The sequence below is a fragment of the Belonocnema kinseyi genome, chromosome 6 (assembly GCF_010883055.1).
Source record: "Belonocnema kinseyi isolate 2016_QV_RU_SX_M_011 chromosome 6, B_treatae_v1, whole genome shotgun sequence".
NCBI classification, from domain to species: Eukaryota; Metazoa; Arthropoda; class Insecta; order Hymenoptera; family Cynipidae; genus Belonocnema; species Belonocnema kinseyi.
Genome location: NC_046662.1, coordinates 126,672,142 through 126,681,143, shown reverse-complemented (window position 1 = coordinate 126,681,143; position 9,002 = coordinate 126,672,142). Strand labels below are relative to the sequence as shown.

The window sequence follows — 9,002 nt, the reverse complement described above, 5'->3', positions numbered from 1 at the left end:
AATAGCGTCCCATTTATCGACGTCAACTGAAAGAGCACGAAGTGCTCGAAGGTGTTTTTGAGTCATATCAAACAAGGCGCACATCGAAAATTCTTTTGATACACAAGGGATTTCAAACAGAGACTTAACATGACTATCTACTATGAATTTTTTATTGTGATAGCGGGCTTTGAGTAGTTCCCAAGCAACACTATAATTTTCACTTGTTGTTTCAAGGGAGGCAATAATATTAGCTGCATCGCCAATTAAACAACCCTTTAAATAATGGAATTTTTGAATCTCAGGCAAGGCCTCGTCAGTGTGTATCATTGAATTAAAGGTGTCGTAAAACCTGAGCCACGTGTCAAAGCTGCCCGAAAAGGTTGGTATTTTTAGTTCTGGCAATTTTCGGTTAATGAGTCTATGATTTGGGATAGCATTCTCAGTTATCGCAATTGTATTATTTTGTGCTATAGTAGACTGACTTTCCACAGAATTATTTTCAGGAGTACCGACTGATGAATCATTAGATGAAACTTCATTACGTGTGAGATTATTCTCGATTGCAACGTTTGTAATACTTAAAGCCTCTTGAACTAATGATTTCTGTCTTAGTAATGTTTTAACTCTACCGCGAATTGCATAGTATCTGTTCTCGAAATCTGAGCACTCTTCATGATTAGCCTTTATAGTCTCGTCATTTTCTTCTGATAAAGTTTCGATTCCCTCTTGACACTTTTCAAATTCTTTATTCAAAGGAAGAATTAAATCTTTAAATCTATCTTCTAAATACAAATTTTCAATGTTTGTTTCGTCCGTTACTGAATCTAAAAGTTTTTCAAAGGTCGTTAATTGGCGTTTTATATTTCCGCGCTGTTTTTTGAATTCTTTTAATTGTTTTTCTGACATTTTTATACCTTGTTTTAACCCGTTAGAAATTGCGTTGACTCTCAATGTACGCGGGGTAGGAGAAGTAGAGAAAAGGAAGGCAGTTACAATTACCACTCACCGTTATTTTTGTTGCTGGTCGCTGCCCTGCTAGATGCTGCTTGTTGGCTCCAGAAAGGATGGATGTAATGTTCACTCCAGAAATATTGGCTGTAATGATGACTCCAAAAAGGTTTGGATCCAGTTGGAAGCGATGTTGACTTCAAAGAATTGATAAAGTATTGTTGATAGCTAGACCAACTGTTCGTTCCAACTATACACTACTTGAACGTTGCTAATGTCTGAATGAACTATCAAGTTCCAGTGTTCATGAATCAATTGTTTCGTCACTGCACAAAATACACTGTCATATATCACTGCACTAAGAACCACTTTTTGCTTATCACACACATTTCACTTCTTCCGCCAAATGAAAGTCTCGACGAAAGAATCCGGCTCGAAGAACCAAATTGTACTGTTTGTAAATGAATGTTTGTATCCTCTAAGCGATGATCAGCCAGGCGAGGGTCAGAAATTAAACATATACACCTTTATATCACTGATATTGACATTTATTGATTAAAACACATTTGTTCGTGGTCTGTATAAAGAATTTAGGATGGTAAGTGGTGAAAATTATCTATTAGCGCGTGACATGAAATTTGAGCGAGAAAGAAGTGTATTCTGCGACGGTTGGTGATATATCTGCCCTTTCCTTCTTCAAAAACGCTTGAAGCTCCCTCCGAAGTACAAGTCTTGGGAGCTTCCATCAATTAGAAGTGAAGGAGTTGGTTGGTGGTGTTGATTGGCAACACCCTCTAGAAGGCGCAGGCAACGCAAGCAGATGTTGCGTTTTTCTGCGAAATTATTTAAACCTGTACAGCTGAAGGGGATTTACCGAGACATAGCAATGGAGCTTAAAGGAAAGTGTCCCGTCTATAAAAATATAAATCATTGAAGGTAGAACCTAAGTGGTAGCAAATGTCGAAAGCGAAGATTTCCTGAGCTAATATAAATTTACTGACTATCCTTTACTAACAGAGAGTTAAAAACGGCAGATGTTTCAGCAAGAAATAAACTGTCTAGTCACTGACAAACTGAAAAGAAAAATATTTACAATAGTATAATTTGCTTTGGTACTCAACAAATGTATTTTCAAACAAAGCTAAATTTAAGAAATTTTTACCCAAATACATAGTTCATTTCTTAACACAAAAGATTAATTTTCAACAAAATATATAAATTTTCACAAAAGTATTTATAATTGAGGAATTTTAGCCTGAAAGTTAAATTTCCAAACAAAGAAATTAAGGCTCTTTTACACCTTCCGTCATTGGATCGTCGGCCCGACATTTGGTCTCATATATGGGCCATATATTAAGATGATTTCGGCCTAACCTTCGACAAAAGTAATTTAAAAAACAAAATTTATACAATTCGAAAATTTGAATAGTTTAATTACATTAATTAATTTAATTTAATTATTAAGAACAATAATTTAAAAAAAGTTATTTTTGAAATTATTATTATATAATTTTCCTTTTTCATCATTGTTAAATACATGATACGGACAAACGGTTACTTACACATATAATCGCACGCTTTAAACGCTTTAAAAAATCGCACTCGCCGAGGATTCAGATCGTTCCGAAACTACCTAAACTAGTGTATTTTTACTGCGCACTCTCTCCACTTCGTTATCGAAGCACTTGAAGTTTGGTTACAAAAACTCCGCTGAATGGTTTGACGCTCCCGGTGTTCCTTAATAAAAGAAATATTGTTGAAATCGCCTAATTGGTATAGAGTAACATTATCAAAAAAATTTCCAATATTATATAATAAAAAAATTAAAAAACTTAAAAATAAATTATTTGTTGAAAGAATGTTTCCTACGATTCTCCATAATTTTACGTTTCGTAACTTATATTGCGCGAAATTTAGATAAAAACATGATGATTAAACATTTTTTTGAGATTATTATCTTTTAAATTACAACAAATTTAATAAAAAATTGCATTGGTCAGGAATTTTTTTGTAGAAATTTTTCTTTTATGCCAATTTCTTTTTTAATGAGGAACTTTATGATAATTTTAGTAAAACTCATAACTTGTTCATTAATTTTATGATTTATTTAAAACATATTTAATGAACAAATGCATTATTTGGGCATTTATCTCCAGTAAAATTCTTCTTTTTCTCAATTTCAGTCCTTTCAATTGGGAACTTCGTGACAATTTAAGCAACATTTATAATTATTTCGTAAATTTAATGATTTTTTGAAACAAATTTAATGAAAAAATGAATGAATGAGGCATTTGTTGACATAAAAATTCACTGTCAACCTTCTTAACCAAAAACTTCATGATAATTTCAGCAAAATTAATAATTTTATATACAATTTCACAACTTCTTGAGCAAATTCAATAAACAAATGCATTATTGGGGCATTTTTTATCGGAAAAAATCTTTCTCTTTTTTCAATTTCAGACTTTTTCACTGGGATATTCATAATGAATTGAGCAACATTTATGATTAGTTGATAAATTTTATGATTTTGTAAAATAAATGCATTATTGGGGCATATGTGGACAGAAAAATTAGTTTTTTTATGTCAGTCTCTTTAAGTGGGTTCATTAACTTTATTTAGAATGTCAACAATTATAAATTCACGAAAAAAGTTCTTCGTCGTTATATTATTCTTGTTTATTATATAATATTGGTGCATCTTTAACTTGTAGTGCCGTGCACAAATTTTCGTCCACTTCTTTTCTTTATGACTGAATAAATTCTCTTAATTTTAATTATACCAGAGCTAAAAGAATGTCTCTTTAAAAGGTTAATTGTTTTCGAAATTCTGTTCAAAATAAGCATAGGCTGAAGCCAATTTGTCTAGTTTTTAAGTAGATATTGCAAAATTAGTGTAAATTTCAATGCTTTATTAAATTTTCAATAACTTCCGAAATAGTCAACATTTTTCAATGTTCTTGGGCTCATGTTGAAGCTTTTTTCGCCGTGTCACAACAGCTGACGAGTATAAGTTTAAAAGAATTTCTTTTCGAATTGCAAGAACTTGAAGTTGTAATAAAAAAGTTGGATAAATTTAAATGTTATTTTTCGTAACAAAAATATTTCAGTAAAATATATGAAACTTATAGTCATGACGTTTCTATGTCATTTTTCCCAAATATATATTTATTCCGCTTTTATTCTGATTTGCCTACAGATAAGATGTTTTCAAATTCATACCAATTTTTTCATACAACTTCAAGTTCTTGGGATTCGAAAATACATTCTTTTAAACTTATATTCGCGAGCTGCTGTCATACGGTGAAAAAGAGCTTCATAATGAGCCTAAGAACGTTGAAAAATGTTGACTATTTCGGAAGTTATTGAAAGTTTAAGAAAACATTGAAATTCACACTGTTTTTGCAATGTCTACTTGAAAACTAGACAAAATGGATTCACACTGGGCTTATTTTCAACAGAATTGCAAAAACAATCAACCTTTTAAAGAAACATTTTTTAGCTCTGGTATAATTAAAATTAAGAGAATTTATTAAGTCATAAAAAGAGGTGGACGAAAAATGACCATTTTGTTCATCATCTTTATTTATTTATAAAAACATTGAAAGCCTGACTTAGAATATAAAAAAAGATGTCTATAATTATAATTTCAAATTGTATAGGTCATTCACTCGAAAAATATTATTAGCTTTATGTGAGTGAAAAGTGTCCTTAAAATCTTGTTCAAATTTTGCCGCGAAATGCTGCTGAAACATTGGCTAAGTTATTCATGCAATATCTCCATAGAACGTTTTCAATACATATTCTTGAAAGTTTCTTTCTACATTTATTTTTTGATTATATTATTTTTAATTACCCATTAACTTATCATTAACTTATCAGACTTCCTTTTAAATTAAGTAACAGAAAGCCACGTATTTATATCTTTATTTGTAATTTTATTTGCATATAAATTGAAAATATCAATGATTTTTATTTATTTGATGTAGCTATAAATATAAAGCTAAGTAATCTAGATATAACTTGAAAGAAAATACACCCTAAATCTGAATTAGTTAAAATTTAACTTATTCAACCAGTACACTCAATTTTGACTTAAACATGAGTTGCTTTAAAGGCTTTGACTAATGAATTATTCAACGGGCCACTGTTTGTAACTTGCCAATTGAATTAGTCTAAAAATGACTAATTTTTCGTAGTCATTCCTGAAAACTACCAATTCATCAGTGAATTTCTCAATATATGTACAGTCAAATTGTTGAGGCAGAAAAAGCGAAGATTATTTTGTTACTCAAATAGACTTTCAAGAATAGCAGAGAATAGATTTCAAATAAGACACTGGCTATCACGGAAATTCACGAGAAGTACCCCGGACTTTTCGATTAAAACGGAGATGTAGTGAGTTTATAATAAACATATGTGAGAAACCCGCTTCAGTTTTTTATATTGCAACAGGGATTACAGTGGTTCACCATCTCAATTTTAGCAAAAAAGGGGATTTTTGCTTTTAAAAAAAGGTTTTCAGTTTCTACTTTTCTTATTCCATTAATAGTTTTTTTCTTTGCTGCGATAAGTTCCACGTATTGCAAATAAATCTCATCGCGCAGTTGAAAAAAACGATTTAAAGTGATGTCTTAGAAATAAACATTTGCGTTACGGACATTCTTGTCTCCGAAAGTATTTAATTTTTGACTAATCATTTTTAAAAGAGGCCGGGCATGTATCTCGAGTTTGGGGAAAAAGCCAAAAAGAAAATTCTAAAGTTTGAATATTTGTACATTCTTTAAATTGTGTTTCGTTATGCAGATACTAGGAAATCCGGAAGCGTACTTAAAGATGAGTAATTCATATCAATTTACTATAATTTCACGATAAAAAAGAAATTTTAAACCTTAAAACTACAAATAACGCCAACAATTCGGACCACTCTAGAGCTGGGGAGTCAATGAAGATGGATTTAGTGCGATGGATCGGCGGAATATCGGGAGCTTTAGGTGGATGGAGAAACTAAATCGCGACTTATTAGAGTGCTACGAGGGATACGTAAGCGAAACGCCCACTCTACCACAGCCAGAACAAGCCAGCAACAGAGAAAGAGAAGTGACACTAAGACCAACCGCAGGCAGGCATCCGATAGAGGAAGAGCGATGCTTTATGACCCGGAGAATTATAAACATCCAGGTTTCTCTCAAGCCTAAAGATGTGGCCGAAATGGATGAAGAGCTTCGTGGACATTTGTCCCAAGAATCCGACCTTTAAACAATTAGTTGTTGAGTGTGTGATGCAGCGGGAGCCTTGGCCAATGTGAACCGTAGAACAAAACCAACGGTTTATCATAAGACCAAAAGACGAATACATCAACTCGCCATAAAGAGAGGCTGAGCAAGACAGTACGCATCCCGCATTCAGTTTGTGATTTACAACATCACATCTGGCATTAATTTTACTGTCAAGGTTCGAAAGTTTGCGCGCGACCTCCGAACCACTTATCACACACTTAAAAAGTCAAAGCTGCTGACCAACCGGCGGCATATTTTTGAGAGAACACGGATTCTGTCTGACGCTAGGAGAAGTCTAAAGCGGAGAGAGAGGTGGGTCAGAGAAAATCAACAGTTTCTATCTGAACCATCTCGACTTTTCCAAGACCCTCCATTTACTGTCGATCACCCGCCCAAACAGAGAGGTCGAAGCATTTTGGAGAGATGTCTACGAAGTGCAGCATAGACTGGACGAAGACTCATATAACATAAATAGCTTCAAGGAGCTGTGTGTTGCCCTCATAACACCTGATGAAAAATGCCCACCGGTCACTACCGAGGAGGTGAAAAAAGTATTAAGAGAGATGAAGAACTATTTCGCAGCGGGACCAGATTGTATCAAAACCTTCTGGTGGAAGAAGTTTTCTTCAACCCATCAGCATTTGGCTCGTATTTTCACCTCATATTTGAAGTCGGAAGAGTCGATTCCGGAGTGGTTGGTAGAAGGGCGCACAATACTCCTGCCGAAAATAGACAACTTAGCTGACCCGAAGAATTACATTCCAATAACTTGTCTGAACACACTTTGTAAGATATTCACAGTTATCCTAAATGATAGGATTGTTCGGGCAATTGAACCTGTGTGGCAAGAAATGTATGAACAACGAGGCTCAGAGAAAGGCGTAGCCGGATGTCGGGAGAACGTGCTCATCGATAGATGTGTCTGCAAAGATGCAGCAGTCTACCAGCTTGACCTATTGATGGCCTGGATTGATTACACAGGCCCACAAAAAAAACAAAAGTGTCTGCGCAATTGACCAGACCTATATATTCTTATGTATTTTTCGACGCTGAATCCGAATTTGCAATAAAACAGTAGGGTCCAGCTACTTTTTTATGGGGTTTTGCTCGAAAAACCTCAGTTTTTATGGTTTTTTCATGGCTTTTTTTAAATAAAAAAAAATAAAGAAAAATTTTATTTTTTTCACTTCAGAATCGAATTCTACGGGAAAAAATACATCGAAAACCATGTTTTGATTTTTTTTTTACAAAAATTTCAACCCACCATACGGCGATGAAAAGGCAGAAAATCGCGAAAAGTGAAAATTTGCTTCAAATTTGATTAAAATGACATTAAAATCAAGTCTTACGATTTTAAATCAATTTATAAACATTGAAAACACTTTACTGGGGGTTTTTGAGGTCTCTGAACACGAATTTGAAGTCATTTTTTTCAAAAAACAACTCCTAGTCGGCGTAAGTGGACAATAAACATGATAAATTGATATTTTTTTCAAAAAATCGATGTTTTGGATACTGTTCTGGAGGTTTTCCACTACATGAATCACAAAACTAGAACTTTTTTCGACCCTTGATCATAAAGTAAGACTTAGAACCTATGTAAAGCGATATTCATGAACTCCATTATAATATTTTTAGCTTCTTTTAAGAAGTGCCTTAGAGTTTTAATGGGCTAATCAATTCAGTTTGTAGAATTTTCGCTAATACTTCGCAACTACGATAGTGAGATGTTGGATACTAGATATTGGCGATATCTATTTTTATTTTTGTCTTCCAAAAAAATATTTTAAATAAAGTTTTAAAGTGTTTTACGCTTACGCACACGTTTCTCGACAAATGACCGGCGTAAAGGATTTCTGACACGCTTTTGACCTCTTTCTGAAGATGTTTCTCTTTTCATCATCCAGCAGTAACCTGCCAACATATTTATACCCCATCGTCCTTGAAATCTGCGTTCAAATTCCTTCAAGTCTTGGTGAAGCCTTTCTCCTTGCTCTTTACTAAAGTCCCCGTTGTTCTCAAGAAATTGATCAATATGTGAATCAAGGAAATGAAGCTTCAAGTTCATTAGGCAGCCCAGTTTTTCAAAGTTGCGTACCATTTTTTCTACAATAGTTTTGTAATTTACGTCTTTAGTGTTACCCAAAAATTTTGTTGATACATCTTTAAAACTAGACCATGCTGCTTTCTCATCATCTTTCATAGTTCTTTCAAAGTTTTCATCTCTAAACAGAGTACGAATTTCAGGTCCATCAAAATTACCTGCGCTTAGTTTACCATCTGTTTTGTGGTGAAATACTTGGCTCAATTATTCATAGCATTCCCCATCTTGGTCTAATGCCTTGACAAATTGTTTCATTAAACCAAGCTTTATGTGAAGAGGTTGTATCAAAATTTTGGACGAATTCGCAAGTGGCTCTTTAACAATATTTTGTTTTCCAGGTTTAAATGACTCTCTTAGTGGCCAAATTTTCTTTTTGTAGTGGTTTTCCCTATCTCTACTATCAAACACACACAAATAACAAGGATATTTTGTAAATCCAGATTGTGGTCCTAGTATCATAGATAAAATTTTTAAGTCTCCACATATTTGCCGCTTATGTTCCTCGTATTTTATTTTTGACAAAACCAATTCAATGTTTGAATACTCTTCTTTAAGCACAGTTGAATGCGCTAATGGCATAGGAGCGCACTTATTTGTGTTATGAAGAAGGACTGCTTTAAGGCTCCGCTTCGACGAATCAATGAACAGGCGCCAATCCTCAGGTTTGTATATACCTGGTTTTAATTCGT

At 33.6% G+C, this 9,002-nt stretch overlaps 1 protein-coding gene across 1 annotated transcript in view; it reads left to right on the top strand.

The window, feature by feature from the left end:
- The window catches only part of LOC117174188, a 1,286,801-nt gene that overhangs the window by 142,826 nt on the left and 1,134,973 nt on the right, over positions 1-9,002 (top strand). The window lies entirely within an intron of this gene.